The following is a 23,087-nucleotide window of genomic DNA, read 5'->3' as shown; positions in this document are numbered from 1 at the left end:
GTTCAAAACTGATTTGTAACATAAAAAGGGGTTTTGCTAAATATCCTGGATGCTCTTTTCCATTCAAAAATCTAAAAACACAGATTTACTAGTACTGGACTGTACTACTTCACTAGTAGTAGTATCCTAATATTGTCAGGATTTAAGTCACACAGTGAGAAATTAGCCATTATTTATTTAGCCTCAGTCTGATTATGTTAAGCAAACAAAGGTGGCTAATGCTACTCATTAAACAGCTTCAAGCCTGCTAAACATTACCCTTCAACACGTTCAAGTAAACAAACTGCTCTCGGGTTGTCCCTAACCCTCAATCCTCACATTATGTACAGTACATCCTGCATTTGATTGACACATGTGCCCACTCATCTCCTGAACTCGCGGTTTGATCCAGACCCAGCTGAGCCATGCCATGGATCAAGCCCATTTTTCTTCCTGTACATAGCAAGTGGATTTGCATTAATGAGGTCTGGGGTGTTAAGCCAAAACGTACTGTACCTGAACCCCATTTCTCCATCTGCCTAGGCCCTAGTGCAAAAGTTTTCACTGACGTAAGCATTGCAGATATGAGTGTACATTCAGAGAATGTGATAGAGGAATGGATTCTGAGACACAGAAAGGTCAAGGCTAAACCTGAAATCTTTGCAAATTAACAAAATCAGCACAGTGTGTTTTTGGAAAGTTGCTTAACACTAGCTAAATTGCTTAACACTAGCTAAATTAAATCAGTCTTATTAAATTAAATTAAATTTAAATTCTATAAAAAAATTATTTTATATATTATAATATTTAATCAGCCAATCACATGGCAGCAACTCAATAATTTAGGTATGTAGACATGGTTAAGACGATCTGCTGAAGTTCAAACTGAGCATCAGAATGGGGAAGAAATGTGATTTTAGTGACTTTGAACATGGCATGGTTTGTTGGTGCCAGATGGGCTTGTCTGAGTACTTCAGAAACTGCTGATATACTGGGATTTTCACACACAACCTTCTCTAGGGTTTACAGAGAATGGTCCAAAAAATATCTAGAGAGCAGCAGTTCTGTGGGTGAAAATGCCTGGTTGATGATGAGAATGACCAGACTGGTTTGAGCTGATAGAAAGGCAGCAGTTATTCAAATAACCTCTTATAACCGAGGTCTGCAGAAGAGCATCTCTGAACGCACAACACGTCCAACCTTGAAGCAGCAGCAGAAGACACACCAGTGCCACTCTTGTCAGACAACAACAGGAAACTGAGGCTACAATTCACACGGGCTCACCTAAATTCGGCAATAGAAGATTGGAAAAGCGTTGCTTGGTCTGATGAGTCTCGAGTCTTCAGCCGCGACATTCAGATGGTAGAGTCAGAATTTGGCATAAACAACATAAAAGCATGGCTCCATCCTGCCTTGTATCAATAGTTCAGGCTGCTGGTGGTGTAATGGTGTGGGGAATATTTTCTTGGCACACTTTTGGCCCCTTAGTACTGTTGGAAAGTTTTTTCTTTCTTCAAAGCAGACCAGGAGACGTTGGGATCACGTTCAAACAGAAGAGTTTCTTTATTTGAGCGCGGCTGCGGTTCGTCCAACAAAATCTAACGTACATAAATTTACATGGTGTCTTATAGGCATTTTAGGAGGAGGGACTTTTGAAGGTGGAGACAAATTCAAACAAAGCATGTAAATGAGTATACAGGTTAAGGAACCCGCCCCAGAACGGCAGTCTCAATTTAATCAGCATACTGTACCTATTAAAATGCTGATACTGGCCAGGAACTCCGGTTCCAAGGGCCATCCCAGAGCCATTAAAGACAAAGGTGAAAGTCTCCCCTACAGCTGATCCAATCAACCTAACGATTCAACGTCTGGGCTCCGAAAGGTGAGAATCTCAGTGATCTGACTCATTTAAAACACAATAGAGATTGCAACTTTGCTGACATCTTAACCTTAAAAGCTAAAATCAGTATTCTTCACCGTGATGTTATGTAAGGAAGCATATCTGAAATAGATTCTTAAATTTGTAACCCTTCAGTACCAACTGAGTATCATTTAAAGGTGGGATCAGTTGTTTTTGAAAACACTTTTGAAAACTGTGTCGGACTGACTACGAAAACACACTTGTAACCAATCAGCAGTAAGGGGCGTGTCTACTAATGATGTGGAGAAGAGAGCGCTCAGTGCACACCGCACAGACATTAGCCGAACGACTACAGAAAGAGAGGTGGCAGATAAAAAACAAAAGAGTAAAATGTCTGCGGAACATAAAATTAAAAATAAGGCTTACGATCAGGCAAGAGGGAAAACTCGTGTTAATATCGGAAAAGCTTACCAGCGCTGGAGAGAACTCAAGGAGCCGGAAGGCCTAACATCGGACACCGAGTTTGCTTTATTTCTACTTGATAGGTGAGTAACATTGTTTAGCTTTGTTTCACATAACTAATATATGCTGACCATTGCTTGACTATGCTTGTGTTTTACATTTTTTGATATTATTGTCGTTCGATTCAGCTATGAAAAAGACACATATAGCCTGGCGTGTTTAAACCTCCTCCACTGTAAACACACATTACTACTAAAACACATTCGACATGGATTACAGTTTTTCAAAAACTCCACAGTCAACCTGAGTATTGTTGCTGACCATGTCCATCCCTTTATGTCCACATGTACCCATCTTCAGATGGCTGCTTCCAGCAGGATAACATGCCATGACGCAAAGCTCAAATCATCTCAAACTGGTGTCTTGATCATGACAATGAGTTTACTATACTCAAATGGACTCCACAGTCACCAGATCCCAATCCAATAGAGCACCTTTGGGATGTGGTGGAATGGGAGATTCAGCCGAGAAATCTGCGGCAACTGCTTGATGTTGTCATGTCAATATGGACTAAAATCTCTCTCTCTCTCTCTCTCTCTCTCTCTCTCTCTCTCTCTCTCTCTGTATATATATATATATATATATTATATATATATATATAACTGCAGCATCAGAAGTCTTGTTTTATCATTCTGTTCTAATTTGAAAAGCCAGAGAGCATAACAACTAACTACAAACCATGAGCGATGGGGCGCAGAGATGAGCAGGCAGTGAGAGGCCATCGCTGTGAGCGGTAAGCACAGAATGACAGATGAACTCATGGAACCTGCTCATATTAGACAACACAGTGCAGCCGAGTGTTTTTCATCCCCTCGCAAACAATTAGCCTTCATTTAGCTAACTAAATCTGTATGCATCCCTCCTGTAGCGAAACACAGTGGGGGCGGCCGCCTCTCTTGGCCATTTCCAACCCTCGGCACAGCTAGAGGCTGAACATCCAGCCGTGATGGAGATCTCCACAGGCCAGCGGGGAAAATTAACAGACTGTTTACGTTCGGCGCTTTTAATTTATGCCAGAATGAACTCATCAAGGGTGCTCGGTGGTGGTAGCTGGATGTGACAGAGGGCGTGAGCTCCGTTCAGTGGTGTTTTTCAACTAGAAGACGACAGTAGGGTGCTTAGTTTCATATCGGAGTATCAGAGGGGAACCTCAGCTAGCTGATCCAGAATTATACGGCTTCAAAATGTCAGACAACAAACACGGCCATGATATAGTCACAATGCAATCAAAGTAGATGCACAACCCTGCATGGCTCGTGTAAGACTTTTGTGTGCACCATATCGTACAATGGCAAAACATTATCCGTCTCCACATGCTTTCTATTCATACCCCAAGCAATCAATCTACACTCAGGTTAATATAAAACCCTCCAAAACAATTGGAGTGCCGTTGAAGGCATGGTGGCTTCTGAAATAAAACTCTAATGGATATCCGCAGGAGACTGCCACAAAGAATGATTAATTAGGCCTTAACCGTGAGCTTTAAAGCTGTACTCTCCGTCTCATTAGAGACGAAAAGCAAGCATTTTTAGCTGCAATAGTTATTATCCTTTCATAGCCCTCCAAGTTGATCTTTTGTCCCGGTCCCGCTGTCTGATATTAGGGCTTCTACTGTGGAGATGTCTGACATTTAACAGAGCCTGCGGTGCGTCTTAGGGGAGCAGGGAGACTCTCTGGGGGAGACATTGTGTGAGACCCCCCTCCCTGGTGGCTTACAGCAGCCTGATATTACTCACCTTGTCACCTACCGTCGTAGCGTTCAATAACAGTGGTGACACTGAGGTCTGGGCAAGAATCAGCTCTAATTGGCCTTATCAGCCACAGTATGTGATCTCCTGAAATCAATTAAAGAGAATTAATGAAAAATGTCATCATAATACCCATAGTCATACATTTACATTCAATGAAACAATAATAAACGATAAAGAACAATAATGCGATATGTGATTATGATGGATCCAGCACACTCTTAAATATAAAGGTTCTTTAATGGGATCAAGTGTTCTGTGAAGAACCTTCAACATCCACTGAGCCTTTCCATAGCGCAAACATTTCTTTATATGGAAAAAGGTTCTTTAGATTAATAAAAAAGGGGAAAAAAGGTTATTTTTCAAGAAATGTTCAATGAAATTTTATTTTATTTTTAGGAAACAAAAAGGGTCCTTCAATGCAATGCTGAGAAAACTCCCTTTTGGAAGAATTTTTAAGAGTGCATAATAAAGTTCAGTTCTTATTCTGATTAGTTATTTAAGAACTAATTGTTTATTAAGTGTAAAAAAATATCTGATTATGATGATAACAGCATATATATCACCAAATATAACAGCATGTTTATTATATATATATATATATATATATATATATATATAAATAACTTTAAACTGGGTTAAAAAAAAAATATATATATATATATATATATATATATTTTATGGTAACAGCATATAAAAAAAAAGTTCAGTTCTTATATTTATATTATTATCAATTATAATATTTTTTCTGTTATTTTTTTATTAATATGTACAGTATATTATATTTTATTTATAATTACGAGTCAATAATCTGCAGTCTAAACCCGGGTTCAAAAAACAGTAATGTGATGTGTGATTAAAATGCAAATATTGTATATTTTTTATTTATAAGAAATGAACTCTTTTATTATGCTGTAACAATTAATATCACACATCATATTATTGTTTATATATATATATATTAATTATACATTAATAATCATATATAAAAATATACATACTGTAAATGCAACTAATAAAAAAATTATAAAACCCCGTGCACAGTAATAAAAAAGAAACAGAAATAAACTTTTTCTATATATACAAAAAACTAACACTTTCATTGAACAAGTTCAACCATCATTATAAAGTGATTAGTGAGATCTTAACATCATAAAGCTGTATTAAAATATTGTGATTGAAACATCTGCTCACATTAGTGACAAATCAATTAGAAGTCACACATGCGTCAACCTCAGAGATAAGACGGGGTAAGATGCCCCACATGACACCATGTACAGCAGGTTTTGGAAAGCCCCATAGCCTTTTCCTTTTCTTAAGGCTACGCTAACGGATCTATCTACTTTAATACATCAACATGTCACGTCAACCCACAGGGTTTTTTTTTTTTTTTCACAGGATGACGTTATTCCCTAGCTACTGAGAGAAACATCTTACGCATCTGTACTTTGTGCTACAGGGAAGGAAATATCACACAACCACAGACCAAAGTTCACACCAGGTTACTTTCTTTCCTCTTTACAAAAACCTGTATAATTGTGCCAAATGTCATCTGTGCGCATCGAAGAAAATGGCCATAAGAATGTGATAATGCTATGCAAAAAAATGCATTAAAGTCCACTGGGATTGTCAGTCTGAAGATATAGTATCAAAAAGCTGCCGGTCTACTGCCAGTCAGCTTTTATGCAGATGCGTTTCGGCCTGGCCTGCCTTTGAACAATTTGTCATACTTTGATATTGTATTAACCTGCGAATGCTGACTCTTCATTTGTTCAATTCTGAGGGGAGAGCTACGGCTCGGGAAAAAGCAATATTTCAATGGGAAGGGAAGAGAAAGAGAGCGGAGCGCTCAGTAGATCTGGCTGAACATTAAAAAAAGGCTGAGGTGCGATTCATCTTGTGGGCCTGAAGGTGTGGGCCATCTGAGACTATTTACATCGCTGGAGCAAAGGTGAGGAGTAAACACACTTTTACTGCTTTACGTTCTGCTCAATGCATCTAATTGGCTTACGAGTGCATCATCCTGTCCTTGGAGAATGGGAGCTTATGAATGTTTGTCTGGGCACAGATTTGGATCCAGAAGGACCTCCCTCCTGAAACACACAAAATAAACACTTCAATAGCAGTGGCAGTAGATTGTAAGACAAGAAACACCAAACATGCGCACTATTTAGGTTGTTTCTACTGCACAAACATATCAGATCCATTTTTGGATTGTGACTCACCAGTTAAGAACCACTAATGTATAGGACATTATTTCCTAAAGCTTTAAAGGGTAACTCTCGCCCAAAATGCAACCTAGGGTCTATTTGTTAATCTACCCGAGGCAAACTTTCATTTTAAAGCATAATTAGAATGGAAACGCCACTTTGAGAGCCCGTGGTGATACTTCGAGCAAAGTTTCATGTTGTGTCGAGCCTTCTTAGTGTTTTAAAAATAGCGATTTTTGATGCTATCATAGTAGTGCCCCAAGCACTCCCATTCAAAAGGCAATTTGACCGAAAACGAAAATACGGTCAAACTTAAAAGTGGCGTTTCCATCCTAATTATGCTTTTAAACTAAAGTTTGCCTCGGGTATAGATTCACAAAAAGACCCTAGGTTGCATTTTGCCGAGAGTTACCCTTTAAAACAGCTTTTTTGGTTCTTAACCAACCCGAAATCTACAAAAATGTCTGTTCACATTGGTTCACATTAAAAAAAGTCAATGACACAATCAAGCTGATAACCTTTAGTATCCAGAAAGACAAAGCTTATAGCTAAGACATATTTCACGTAAAAAAATAAAATTAAATAAAAATCATCTTACACAGCTATAAATATAATTGGGGAGCATTAAAATTTGACTTTGACAACTGAAGAAAAGTGTGATGAGAGATTTGGAGGGAAAACTTAAATGCCGTGAAAAAATAAATCCATGAATTTAAAGATTAATATTTAGTTTTTGTTGCTATATACGCTCAAAACAGTGAAAAACGAGTACATATATGTATACTTAACCTTAGTTAAAGTAAGATATTGAACTAAAATACAAGTTGTACAATTTTTCAATCTGTATGTGCTTCTCTAGAATAATTATATCTGATACAAGTTACAGATTGTATTGGCATGGGTAATGACTGACAATTCAAAGCTTCAGGCTAAACCATTTCTGAATAAATGAGCACAAATCCAGAAAGTGATACAATTATCCCATCTTTCTATTCACAACTGTCATTATTAGATTATGCAAATTATAATATTATGCATTAAACAATTTAATTGAAGAAACACAGGATTCAACAGCCTAAGTGTTTGCTGTTTTTCACATAAACATGGATCTTTAAACATTGCAATTCGATTACAACAGCCAATTTAAGAAGTTTCCGTGTCTTGCATGATTTCTGGTAACGCAATTTCTATGATTTGGTTCAAAGCCTGTCATCACCAACTGTCAGTGCGCGTTATTGTAAAACATGGACCCATTGTGAGTGATTATTTTCACACATCCTCGCAGATAATAGAGATATACACGAAGCACTTTATCATAAAGCATTCAGCAAACGTGAAAACACACCAATCTTTTCCTGAAATGTATAATGAATCTAAATAACTATTGTAATTTTAAACTATAACAAACTGGTCAAGGACAACAAAAATAAAGCATTCTAATTTGACAGTAAACTTATATAAAACCACCTCCTGATGTCTTTCAGATATATTTTTTATGGAAATGAGGCAGAAAGAATGGAAGATATATGCATATTTGTCAAAGAAGTTAAATAAATTCAGCATTTGTACTTCAAGCTCAGGCGAACTCCCTAGAGATCACTTGGAGGAGACCCTGATTTCCATGCTCTTAAAGTACCAGCACACCCTCACACGCACATAACCGCATATCAGATAGAATAAAAATCAGGTTATTTAAACATTTTTCTGCCTGCCCAGAATGCAAACGGCTCAGCACTTTTTCACAAAAGAACGGTCCTTTTTTATTAAAATGACTGGCTTTCCTCGGTCACACAGCGCTCTGCGTAGAAGCACATTTTTTTCTTCTTTTTTTTTTTTTTTTTTGTTGATGCAGTTAGCTGCGCTTCGGGCAAAATAACAACTTGCTTTTTCCCCTCTTTTTGTGAGTCTAGAGCTGATGGCTTTTTCCCTTTTGTCTGCAGAAACACAAGAAAAAAGGATTACTTCCATGCCAGTGACCATTTGGTGCCCTTATAGTGATGTGTGACCCTGTTTTATTTGATTTCATTTGTTCACTTTTCATTACTGTTTTCCTTCTGATCTGTAGAAAAAGCAGAGCGGAGCGCTGAGACATCTATTTAGGATGACAAAGGAGACCCTCGTCTGGTACCAACTACCTTAGAAAAAAAAAAAAAAAAAAAAGAAGAAGATAGTTGCTGTTCAGAGCGGAATGACATTGAGAAACAAGAACATTACGTCTTTTAAGAAAAAATAACTGTTTTTAACAAAAGCTTTTTATTTATGATTTAAAATATGATTGCGTTGTTCTCCCAAAGTCGGTTTAACAATTTCATGCTCTAATTACATGGCTATTATCCAACATAACTATCAGCCAATATCATTACTTAGATATCTTTTGTGTCTAGTGTGCAGCCTCATCACAAACTAGCTGTTATCATTTTCACACACTATAAAAAAAAAAAAAAAAGTATTCAGTTTTTTTTTCTTTTTTTTCAGAACACAAAGCCTATGCTTAAACTAATTTAAAATTAACTAGATTAACTGAAATGGCACTAATGCAAAAATAATAATAGTAATAAATAATAAATATTATATGTATGTGTGTGTGTATGTGTGTGTGTGTGTGTGTGTGTGTGTGTGGGGGGGGGGGGGGTGATTTAGATCTATATCTAAATGCTAGATATAGATTTAGATGTACATATAGATTTATATATAAACATAAAATATATGGAGACAATAATGAAAAATATTTATGCCAGTGCAATATCAGATATATCTATTCAAATTAGAAATGTAGTTTGTTGTCAGTACCTGAGCCTTATGGAGTATCTTATAAAGGAATAAATAAAATAAATAAAAATGAAAATTGCATTAAAAACACTATATAAGCTGTTGTTGGTCACTGGTGGAATTTTACATGCTATGTGTAAATCTAATTTAGACAGATTCTCTTTGAGTTAAAGAGCTTCAGGCATCTCATGCTTCGGTAATTAGCAGCTTAAGCTTCCATATTTGTTTGGTCAGTGCCCTTCACACCAGGTTACATCCAGGAATAAGGTGGCATAGCTCCACACATTCCGTCATAGTCATTACAGACTGGCATGAAACCAAGGGCAGAGAGGAGTTTCTTAAGAACGACAGATATGCTAAATGATTCAGTGTGGGAGAGAGGGAGAAATTATGGTGGAAAAGCCCTTGAGTCCTTATTTCCTTAAGAGATAAGTAATTATCTTTCTGACTGTAATGTTATGCTGATTTTTTTTTTTTTTTTTTTTTTTTGCCTTTGTGGAACAAGAGTTAAATCTAGACGAAAGGGTCTTTGCCTCTTTTAACCCCATGTTTCCCCTGCAGACACAATTAGCCAAAACGCTAATTATGACTCACTTAAAACAATAGCATTAATGCTCAGTCTTTTAGTCTGAGCTGATGATTCAATTGTAGCTGTTTAGTAGGATTGCCGGCAGCTAAAAGCAACATAAATGCTGAGGTCTTTGAAAAGAAAGCATTGGCTGATGAGAAAAACTTGTGCAGATAAAAATTAATTGTGAGAGAAATTAGAATTAGAAAAGACATTAGTGTACCCTTCTTGCAATTTGATCTTATTTGTTTTCATGGAACATCGACAATAAAAGAAAAAGAAAGAAAAAAAGCACTTTGTTGAGTCTTATTGTATATGAAGTTCATTTAAAAAAAAAAAAATAATAAAAAAAAATAATAATAATAATAATAATAATAATATATATATATATATATTTTATGATTTTTCAAATTAACTTCATATACAATAAGTCAACAATAAGACTCAACAAAGCGCGTTTTTTCTTTCTTTTTCTTATATATATATATATATAAACATATAAATCTGATTTGCTAAGAATTTGATCAAAATAAATTCAGCAGCTGACCATTACTCACCAAGATTGTTAGGATGGAGTCACGCTCTTCAACGCTTCACGGTTTTATGGCTGCAGAAACAAATAATGATTATTTACCAACACTTCATATTAGGGCAGAAAAAATGATGGTCTTATGAGAACAATTTATGTGAAAAAGTGTGATGAGCGCTGAAGTTCAGCAGTGCAAGAGATCTGTCGTATTCACAAGGTCTTTCCGCCTAGAAACAAAACTGTGCTTATAAAGTTGATCAGAAACTTTCTTTCCAACACATCCATTCTCAAGAGGAATCATAAAAAGTTGATGTAAAAACCAAACTTAAATTGCTCTTCATTTGTTGAAAAGCACAAATTACAAGAACAGTTTAAACGTTTAGTAAGTTTTATTTTTTTATTTAAAAAATAAACTTGAACCTTCCCCTTTTCTTTGTAAAAAGTCCTTGAAAATTGTATTTTGTGTATTTATTTGTCAATCTAAAAATTAAGCTTAACAGCAAGTGGTTTATGTTTGGAATAGGCAATTATTATCAATTATATGTTTAAATCCCGAATAGACAGAAGCTAAATAGAAGGGGGAATATATATTTTAAAATAGTCAAACAATTTCACATGGTACAAATGCAACATTAAACTAATAATATTTGTCAAGGGCAAACTATTATATTTTGAAGTTTTGATTATTGAGTTCAACATTTTTTTTTTTATGTTATATTTCATGTATAAAGTTCAAGTTAATATTATAATTCATATTTAGCATGTGCAAGAAAAATGACTTATTTGAAGCAAATTTTCTTATTTCTTTGTCACTTCCATTCATAAGACATAAAATGACTGCCCTATACAGTCTTTTGATGCTTTTTGAAGCTTACAAAAGTGTATATGAAGAGTTCAGATGCAAAAGCCTCTAAGTGCCATCTGAAATTTTCTTCTAGAATGATCATTTTTATCAAGCTCGTATATTTAAGTTCAGTAATTTCACTTAAATGGCAATGCAAATTACCAATTAATACCAATAAACTGAAATATACAAGCTTTATAAAAATGATCATTCTAGAAGAAAATTTCAGATGGCACTTGGAGGCTTTTGCATCTGAACTCTTCATAAAGTTATCAAAAAAGTTAGTTTTTATTTGAACATTTGAAAAGTGTAAAACTGCAAGTTAACTGCAAGTTTATAGTCTAATGGCATTTCCTATGAAAAGAAATATATAAAAATGACTTAGAGACTACCATAATAACCTAAAACATATCTTTAATAAGTCTCTAACAGCGTCTGTTTCATAGATCATATCACTTTGTCTCTAACAGACATTAAGTAGCGTTCTACTTTTCAAACAAGCAAATAACCAGCAGAGTAAACAAGAGAACAAACAAATCAGTCATAGTTTGCATCGCCTAGCAAGTGGTGGACACGGTGTGGTTTTATCATTGGGGATGTGGTGTGATTAGAGGAGACAAGTGCCCCCTGTGCTCCTCACTTTGACTGTGCTGATGGGCCTGAGCCACATGGGAATGACTGCTCGTCGCCGGCCCTCCTCTAGCGCTGCCACCCCTGGAGTGATTCCTCCCCTTCCCCTCTTTGCTCTGCATGTCTGAGGGGACAGAAGCCCCACAGCAAGCGCTGTCACTGAGCAGGACAGTGCCGCTCTCTCTGCCTCCAGAGCACTCGCTCACATAACCAGCGCTTTTGTCTCTTGCATTCTCTTTCTGTTAGTGTTATCTTTGTCTCTGCGTCGCGCTGCTGGTCAGGAACTCATCCTTTTTATCTTTCACTTGAGATATATGTGACCCTGGATCACAAAACCAGTCATAAGTCGCACGGGTATATTTGTGGCAATAGCCAAAAATACATTGTATGGGTCAAAATTATAGATTTTTCTTTTTTTTTGCCAAAAATCATTAGGATATTAAGTAAAGATCATGGTCCATGAGGATGTTTTGTAAATTTCCTACCATAAATATATAAAACATTTATTTTTGTGAGTGAATGCAGCACAATCACGAACATAAATGGACAACGTTAAAGGCGATTTTCTCAATGTTTCGATTTTTTTGCACCCTCAGATTCCAGATTTTCAAATAGTTGTATCTCGGCCAAATATTGTCATATCCTAACAAGCCATACATCAATGGAAATCTTATGGAAGCTTATTATCAGCTTCCAGATGATGTATAAATCTCAATGTCAAAAAACACTTTATTCGGATGGTCCACTTTAGACATTTTACTAACTATAAATAACTTAACTATATGTCAACTATACCAATCATTAAAGGTGACCTATTATGCAAAATTCACTTTGGCATGGTATTTGAATATAAATGTGTGTCAGCAGTGTGTGTACACAACCACCTTATAAATGGTAAAACAAAATACACCCAATCCTTTTTTTTTTTATCCTCATAAATCATAAGCATTTTCTCAGAACAAGTGTTTGCAGATTCTAGCTTTTGTGACCAAATGATTAGGCCCCGCCCACGACTGCTGACGGATTCTGCGCTATTAGCATAGACCCCGCCCTGAGTGAGCTGTACACCGTCCGACCTGTTTATCTCCTCGCCAGAGCATTTAACAGCAGCATTTAAGCAATATATTTATTCCTATTAGCTACTAAAGTTCATTCAATCAAGAGCAGTGAGTGATTTTCATTCTGTTTTTCTTTTGTTGTTTAATTCATATTAACACCATATAAAGTCTGCTACTTACACGGATCTAATATGCACATGCAATTTCTTTCCCTGCTGTTTACGTTCACAGACATAATCAACTGTGTTTATGTGAACTTTGTTTGACATAACCTTGTTTGTATTTGACATTTTAAGCGCAATAACACATGAAAGAGAGGACTCACGGGACGCACCATCTGACATCCAGCTCTCTGTGTGTGTGTTCGCTCAAACAAACATATATCAGAAGTTAAGATTCATATGGCTTTAAAACGCATGCAGATAATAAACTTACATGAAGATGAAGAACTGCAATGTCACGTGAGAGTGACTGCAACAGAGATGATAATCAAAACCAAACAGATGTTTTAGTTTTTGGCAGAGTTTCCGAGGCACGAGTTGTACAGGCTCCGCCCTCTTCTGGAAAGCGGGGCGGGGAGCAGCAGCAGCTCATTTGCATTTAAAGATACATGCATGAAAACAGCATGATTTTCCTTCCACTCAAAATGGATTTACAATATGGTATAATAAATGATCTGTGGGGTATTTTGAGCTGAAACTTCACACACACATTCTGGGGACACCTGAGACTTATATTACATCTTGTAAAAAGGGGCATAATAGGTCCCCTTTAAAGTACTGTAAGATTGTCTACTTAATATCTGCAAACACTTTATTGGGATGGTCCCCCAACAGACATTCTTCTGACCATAAGTAACTTTTCAACTTATTCTACTAACCCGAACCCTTACAAGCCTAACACCTAACCCTAACCAAACAGTACACTAACAGTCTACTACAGTCTACTAATACTCTGATGAGAGTTAAGGCCAATTTATACTTCTGCGTCGAGTGTACGCCATAGTGTACGTCGTAGGCTACGCACGTACAGTAGGCGACGCCGTCGTGAGCATTTATACTTCTGCGAATGTCTGTGTTGCTCTGCAGTTACACCGCCGAAACGCTAGTTGGCGCGGGTGGGTTTTAATGTTCCACTGTGTTTACATTCCTCGCGGCTGTTTTGAGTTTAGGTTTCTACGAGCAATGGCGACTGAAGGAGTCATACAGATGGCTGTATTTCCGCACTACTTCAAGCAATCTCTCGGTCACTTGGTCTATTTCCATGGCTCTTCACTGATCTTCGGAATTTAAAAATGGCGGGCGGCCGGTGCAGAGTGCAGAAGATCATTCCGGAAATGCGTAGGAGGAAACGCGATGCTATCCAGCCGACCAATCACAGATCTTGCGGTCCGCGTCGCCGCGACGCGTAGTTAAATTTTTGAGGAGGTGCCTAACGGCGCTGATCCACTTGTCCGACACGACTGTCGCGTGGTGTCGCGACGCCTCCCCACATTGGTACGTTGATGGGGGTTTACCGCTATGGGCGTGGTTTTGACCCAGCGGGAAATGTAGCGTATCAGAACAGAGGACCTGCGAGAGACTTCCCTCCGTCTCCATATGCTCTACTTCTATTGGATAGACGCGTCGCGTCTGACGGAATTCATTTGCATAAAGATGGGCATCGGCCAGCTTTTTGACGCGCAGCATTTTTTCAAATGAAGCGCCGCCTTCCCGGAATGCTTTGCGGGCGCGACAAAGTCGCTTGACGTCACCCATAGGAATATAGTGGAGCGCGGCGCGACAGAAGTGTCGCACGGACAAGTGGATCAGCGCCGTAACCCTAAAGCCGCTTGTCCACCAGCGTCCGATCAATTTTTGTTCCGACGCGACGCCTGTGACGTTTTCGCTGCTTTTCGCGCCGGGAAAAATGTAAAAAAAAAAATGAAACCATAGCAACGGCCATACACAAATTCTCGCCGCCGAGTTTCCATTGGCTGCTGCCCCGCGTTTTGACGCTCTCATTTGCATAAAGTATCCACCGAGATACTTTTTTGCAGCGCCGCTGTTGACCAAATCGACGCGACGCGACCCATCATGCTTTGCGGAGGCGTTTTTGCTGCCTGACGTAGTTCCATAGGAAATGAATGGGCTTTGGCGTCGCGTCAGAAATCGAGACGCTGGTGGACAAGCGGCTTTAACCCTTCTACGCGCACCCGACGCAGAAGTATAAATTGGCCTTAAGTTGACATGTAGTTGCAAAGTTACTTAGTTAGTAGTTTGAAGTGGACCATCGAAGTGAAGTGAAACCATTTTTTAGAAATCAATGCTTCTATTTAGCATTTTCAATATTGATAATAATAAGAAATGTTTATTGAGCAGCAAATCAGCATATTAAAAGGATTTCTGAGGGATCATGTGACACTGAAGCTGAAAAATGAGCTTTGCCATTACAAGAAAGAGCATAAGAGACTTCTTTGAAAAACATTAACTAATTTTACGACCCTAAACTTTTGAACGGCAGCACGTACTGTAGATTTACAGCGGCAGCAAAACATGCCTGTAATGTGTCATACAATTCAAGAAGTTCAGTCAACAACACATTATAGCCCTGCTCTAATTAAAGCTGCTTTTTAATTCCAGCTCTAATTATCTTCATCTCATCCAGTCGTGTTTTGATATTGAACATTACTACATCTGCAGGGGGCTGATCTAGGCCAGTTCCCCTGTTCCCTCTCACTGACCCCAGAGCTCTGCAGAGGAGACGAGGTTCATTTATGAACTTGGTGAGGAGTTGCCAGTGAGCCAGAAAGTCACATGGAGTCATTTTCAGCCCAAGCCTAATTACAAGTCCATCGTCTCTAAACCATCCCTCTTTCAGAGCCTGCTCTAATAAATATTAACAAATGAATTAGAGCTAATGTTTTTGAATTAAGTGTCTGTGACCAGCCGTCATTAATAAGAACTCTAGCGTGCTTCACTCATGAGCTCATTACTGAATAACTCCTAATTTATTGCAATTTTCTTCCCTCTAATGGTTTCTTAAATGCTATTATAGAGAAGCATGCATGCTTTCTATTGAAAACAGCCGCAAACCAGCCTGTAAAAAAGACAGGGAAATAAACAGAAACGCATGGATGATTCCAGATTTTCTGTAAAAGTGGTCTGATGCTGAGCAGGGCTCAGACACTCCCTTGAGAGATCACCTAATCCGGACCAGCCTGCCAAAGGCCATCAGTAATTTCTAAAATGAATGTGCTTTGGCTTTGGTGCTGAGGGGGACATTGGGACAGGGTGGCCTTGGTCTTAACAGTGTTAAAACTAGCGGTTGGTTAACATTATGATTCAAATACACTTCTAGAGTAGGCTGCAAGAGAAAAAAAAAGAATGAATATATATAGAAGTATATATAATAGTACATTAATTGGGTGTTTCAAGTAAAAATATATAACTGTACATGTATAAATATGTTAAAACTTACCAAATGTAACAATATCACATTTAATATGCAACACGTTTGGGGTCCATTGCAGTGGGATCTTCTTATTTGGGGGTCCATTGCATCAAAACAGTTTGAAAACCTTTGTTTTAAAGTAATAGCTAAGTTTGGTCCTTACAGCAGAAGACTGGCCTCATTCCTGGGGGGAAATAAAAATAAATAATCATTTCCAGGCCTCTAAATCTTTGTGAGGGTCACATAACGTTTGGCCATTTATTGCTCAGTTTCAGACTTTTTATTTACACTCTCATAACATTTTTATCTTATTTTGGAGGACTGGACTGTGCTGGACTGCATCTCAATTTCTGCTAAAAAAAACAAGTCTTATTAAGGAACAAATACAATAGCAAAGTCACTATGATTGTCTATGAATCCATTCCACGAAGAAGCCGCATATACAACTGCATGTCAAATTTCTGTCAGTAATACGCAAAAACTGCATAATTCGTGAAAAATGAATGCAAACCTAAAATCACACACATACTCTAGCCAATTTTGACTGATCTCATTTATCATAGCTGGCATTTCAAAGTTTTTTTTTTTTTTTAAGCAATGCTAGAGAGAAAATCTACTGGTTATTGTTTCAGAAATTCCCATCAGGGCTTAAAAAATGTAGAATGGTAATAAAAAAAAAGAAGAACGTAGAGAAGGGGTGAACATTTGTCCTTGCCAACACAGACAATGAAGAAAGTTGCTTAAGATAAGTGGTGGGAGGAAAAATGGCTTAGCAAGACCCACACAACTCTGAGAAGATGAACATTCTGTTCAACCTAGCTAGAAGTCTAATTTGACTTGGTACTGTATGTTACCTGAATACTGATGTCTGCCTTTTCCAATATGGATGAACAGCACAACGGATGGATAGATGGACAGACGGACGGAAGGATGGATGGATGAACAGCACAATGGACGGATGGATGGATGGATGGACAGACAGCACAACGGATGGATGGATGGATGGATGAACAGCACAACGGAAGGATGGATGGAAGGATGGACAGACAGCACAACGGACAGATGATGGATGGATGAACAGCACAACGGAAGGATGGATGGAAGGATGGATGGACGGATGGATGGATGGACAGACAGCACAACGGACGGATGATGGATGGATGAACAGCACAACGGATGGATAGATGGACAGACGGACGGAAGGATGGATGGACAGACAGCACAACGGACGGATGGATGGATGGATGAACAGCACAACGGAAGGATGGATGGACGGATGGATGGACAGACAGCACAACGGACGGATGATGGATGGATGAACAGCACAACAGAAGGATGGATGGACGGACGGATGGATGGACGGATGGATGGATGGATGGATGGATGGATGGATGGATGGACAGACAGCACAATGGATGGATGGATGGATGGATGGATGGATGGATGGATGGATGGATGGATGGATGGATGGATGGATGGATGGATGGATGGATGGATGGATGGATGGATGGATGGACAGCACAACGGACAGATGGATGGACGGATGGATGGATGGATGGATGGATGGACGGATGGATGGACAGACAGCACAACGGACGGATGATGGATGGATGGATGAATGGACGGATGGATGGACAGACAGCACAACGGACGGATGATGGATGGATGAATGGATGGATGGATGGATGGATGGATGGATGGACAGACAGCACAACGGACAGATGGATGGATGGATGAACAGCACAACGGACGGATGGATGGATGAACAGCACAACGGATGGATAGATGGACAGACGGACGGAAGGATGGATGGACAGACAGCACAACGGACGGATGGATGGATGGATGGACAGACAGACAGCACAACGGACGGATGGATGGAAGGATGGATGGATGGACGGACGGACGGACGGACGTATGATGGATGGATGGATGGACGGATGGATGGATGGACAGACAGCACAACAGACGGATGGATGGATGGATGGATGGATGAATGGATGGATGGATGGATGGACAGACAGCACAACAGACGGATGGATGGATGGATGGATGGATGGATGGATGGATGGATGGATGGATGGATGGATGGACGGACAGACAGCACAACAGACGGATGGATGGATGGATGAACAGCACAACGGATGGATGGATGGACGGACGGATGGACAGCATGATGGATGGACGGACAGACAGCACAACGGATTAGAGATAGATAGACAGACAGACAGACAGATAGATAGATAGATAGATACTACTTTATTTATTATGTCTTTATTTATTAAGTCACTGTTATTCTCTCTTCACAATGTAAGCAATGACCACCCAATGTGACCCAGGGTGGCCATTGACCTCAGATTACAGGCATTCCCTGTGTATACAAGCACATGGATGTATATAAACACACACACACACTGACAACGTAAGTGATGGGCTGAGAGCTCACAACAGTAGCCAGTTTGTCACAAGTGACATCTTCATTCTGTTGCCGCGCACGAGAGCCAAGAGCTTCCCTGGTCTCTCATCCATGAAGATGCAGTTCTCTTCTAAGTTGTTGACTTAATTTGCAGACTTGTCTTCTTTAGAAGACAGACGAGCAGTTCTCTACGGCTTCTTCAACAAACACTGGAAAATCAAAATGTGTGAGAATATTTGTAAGCAGTGTGAAAAATTCAGTTTGTTCTTTCTTTTAGTTTTTGATGTCTTTTATGAAAGCCATCATCCGGCACAGTAAATAAATAAAAAAGTAATGGTGAGATGGTTTAAAAAAAGAAAATGCCACAATTATGAGAAATGAAGCTGTAACTGTGAGAAATAAAGTGGCAACTGTGGAATAAAATAGCAATTATGAGAAATACAGTTGTGAGCTATAAAAGTCACACTCTGATATAGCTCTCAGTAAAATAGGAATGTAGAGTGAGTAGAGTGAACATGGGTCTACAGAATTTCCTCTTTAAACATTATCTTATACAACATTAGGATGATCAGGCCCTTCCTTTTGGAGTATGCTACAAAACTCTTGTCCAAGCTCTTGTTCAATCCAGACTGGACTAATGCTCTCTTGGCAGGCCTGTCAAACCTCTGCAACTGATCCAGAATGCTGCAGCTAGAGTGGTCTTTAACAAGCCGAAAAGAGCGTGTCACACCTCTCCTCATAGAATTACACTGGTTACCAATTTCCGCTCGCATCAAATTCAAGGCACTGATGTTTGCCTATACAGAACAACCACTGGCTCTGCACCCCTATATCTTAACTCATTACTTCAGACCAATGTGTCATCCAGAAACTTGCTTTCTGCAAGTGAATGGCCTTGTGGTACTCAATAATACTAACACTTACTATTCTATATCTACTACATAAAAAAAATTAAAATAATCCTTGCTACTGGTCTAGCTGAGATTGGTCACGACATTTGCATATTGTTGCCAAATCAAGACTTGACTTGACTTGTTGCCCTATTGTTGATTTGACTGCTTCTATTGCTCTCTTAATCTCTTAGTCGCTTTGGATAAAAGCATTTGCTAAAAGATTAAATGTAAATTTAATAACCTGAATGTGTTTTAATGAATAGGTTTATGTACACATATATAAAATTCCCAATTGTTTAAATCTCATACAACTAATCTTTAACTAATTTATCGAATATTGCTTGTTCCACAGCCATATTTTAACCATGTTTGATAACTTAAATTTAATTGTTTTCACCACACACAGATTTATGCTGATTCTGAGCAATTTGAATGAAAACATTTTGAAAATAAGATTATTTAAATAAAATCAAAAAGATGCAAATAGTTCAATAAACTATGCCATTACTTTTCAAGTGCAGAAATCATATCCGTTTCATTTATAGCCCCTTTCACGCAGTGCGGTGGTCCCGGAAAATTGCCATAAAATTGCCAGAGTGCCTTCTGTGTGAAAGCAAACACGTCCCGGGATTGATTCCAGGATCGATCCTGGAATCATGGGGACCTAGTAACATTGCCCTGTGTGAACAAAAGCCGCAAGGGGTGTGTCGTAGTGATTCCGATGTTCAGATTCCGGAAAATCACTGGCAATGTGAATGAACCAAACCCAAACAATCATGAGACAAATTATCGTTGCATTTCCCGGAATCTCTGTGTGAAAAGGGCTTATGTTTGACTGACAAATATGCATCACATTAAGGTCATTAGTTGGTTATTTATGTTAAAACTAGTAATTCAAATGGACGCAACTTCAAATACATAAATCTTACATTTTGGCCTAAATATTTAGGAGAATAATCCTATTTATAAACCTACAGTACCTATAAATCTAACCGGTTCACAGATGCCACCACAAATCAACTTTTGTTCCAACTTCTCTCACTCACTATATGGAAATGTATCCAAAATGTTGTTGCAGAGTAATACAGAATCATAAATGAGTTGTTTATCATTTTGCAAGGCTGCATTCACAAAGCTTTACCCGCCTTTGCGAAATTGCTGTGGCAACATCAGCATCAAAATGAATACCAATAACTCTCTTCCCCTCTGTGATGAATATTACACCAAATTAATCTTCTTAAGGCGGCTCTCAATTACAGAACCGCATCACCCAAACAATGATTAATATGAACCTATTAGTAAGAGCTGAGGTTCAGGATTATTAATGGAGGCTTTGCAGTAAAAAAAAGAAAGCAGTTTGGCTCACTCTCCAGCTGCAGTTTCATGCCGTGGCAGGATGGGCTCCTCCAGCTGGGCAGTCTGGAGCAGGGCACCCCCTGGGGGACAGGAGGGCCAATTACGGAAGATAATGATTCATCACTGGTCCTAATAGAGCCCCCTCTCCTCCTGGTGACTAATTAGGAGAGTATGGCTCTCAGGGTGGAGGGAGCTGGGGATGAAGGGTATAAGCGGAGCACAAGGCCAAATTTGGGATGATTGCATGGAGGATGGCCGATCCCTCCTGGGCGGCGCATGCAAACTCTCTATTACAGGACATAATTGATATTTTCATGAAAAATTAATGGCGTCTGCAACGGCGTCAGCTTCTTCTTTTTTGCCAGCAGATGAATGAGTACAAGGGGAGGAACAAAACAAGGCAGATGAACAAAGATCCATCAAGGGTCCGCGTCCTTTGAAACCGCAGCAAGAGGGATCACCTTCCTCGGCACTAAGAACTCCAAGTTTGTGGATGTTAGGAGGTTTTCTTGTTACCATGGAGACAGAGTGTTAGGGATAGCATATCAATATAGCAGACAGCAGATTTTGCAGTCAGTCAGAATTTGACATCTTAATATCACAATAGCTTATCACAAGCATTTTTTAAAAATGAATAATAGTACGGTATGTTATGTTATGGGAAACACGGATATGTTTTTAACAATTTTTTGTGAGATTATACACTTACAAAAATTAACCATGGTATTAGCATATTTTTGGATATGGACCATGATATCACGGTATTCTTTGTAAGTATGTATCATGTAAATACCATAGTACATGAACATGGTAATCATTCAGTACTGTAGTATCTTTCAGATCGATAGATGCTTAAAGTATTTTATTCAGCAAGGATGCATTAAATTGATCAAAAGAGAAATTAAATACATGTATATAATATTAATACTATACTCATTTCATGAATTCTGTTATTTTTTATATTCAAAGAATTCAAAAAAAAAAAAAAAAAAATCAGTTTCCACAAAAATATTAGCAGAACATCTGTTTTCAACATTGATGATAATAAGAAATGTTTCTTGAGCACCAAGTCAGCGTATTAGAATGATTTCTGAAGGATCATGTGACACTGAAGACTGGAGTAACGATGCTGAAAATTCAGCTTTGCCATCACAGGAATAAAATATATTAAAATAGAAAACAGTTATTTTAAATTAGAAAAATATTTGGTTACACTTTATTTTAAGGTGTCAATGTTACAGTGTAATTATATATTTAAGTACTGAGTAATATTAAGCAACTACATGTACTTACTATAGGGTTAGGTAGGATTAGGATTTGGTTGAGGGTTAGTTGCATGTAATTATGCATAATGTACTGTTATTACTATGGTAAGTACATGTAAAATATGTAACAAGGACACTGTAAAATAAAGCGTTACCAAATATTTCACAATAATTTTATTTTTATTGTATTTTTGATCAAATAAATGCAGCCTTGGTGAGCACAAGAGACGTCTTTATATATTCATAACAAGTCTTGACCCTAAACTTTTAAACAGTAGTGAATATATAGACATTGTGCAATATTGAATAAAAAGGACTGATTAGGGCTGTGAACTGATTTAAAAAAAAATGTCCTGTTGTGATCATTCACAAGTAATATTTGTAAAATTAAATGCATACTAAATCCACCAAAATAATGTAGAATCTCCATAAATTATGTACATTTTTAAATAATATTTGTTTAAAGTCATCTTGTTAGTAAGTACTACTATTTAAGGACAAATAGTGTGAACATATAAATGCTAGCCACATAAAGAGAGGAAAAACATTAGCATAGCCTCAGGAATTAAATTAAAAAAAAGGTCTAAACTGAGTGCAGCACATTGGAAATTTCACTGGGCCATTTTCCTCCTTTACATTTATAACTTTATCCACTTCAAGGACATGCAATTGGATTATGATACCAGCACCAGCACAAAATGTGGTAATAGAGGCCAAGGAGCAAAAAAACACTGGTGAAAAGAAAAAATCCTCATCATAGTGTGCATTCTTAATGGATCTAAATCACAAAGAGAGTAAAGAGAATAGTTTGAAAAGTGAGATTGGAAGCAACACATTAAGTGAGCCAGTGAGTAAAGTGCCAGTGATTCCAATTATACCAGATGCTTAAAAGCACCGTGTACGAATAGTGATACCCTTCAAATCCATTCCAAGTCACAGACAAACGGCACTTAAATGGCATTTTCAAAACATGGAATCCTGCCATTATACATAAACGCTGATTTAGA

Source organism: Leuciscus leuciscus, assembly GCF_965113295.1.
Source record: "Leuciscus leuciscus genome assembly, chromosome: 18".
NCBI lineage: Eukaryota > Metazoa > Chordata > Actinopteri > Cypriniformes > Leuciscidae > Leuciscus > Leuciscus leuciscus.
Note: the sequence above shows the minus strand (reverse complement) of the source record.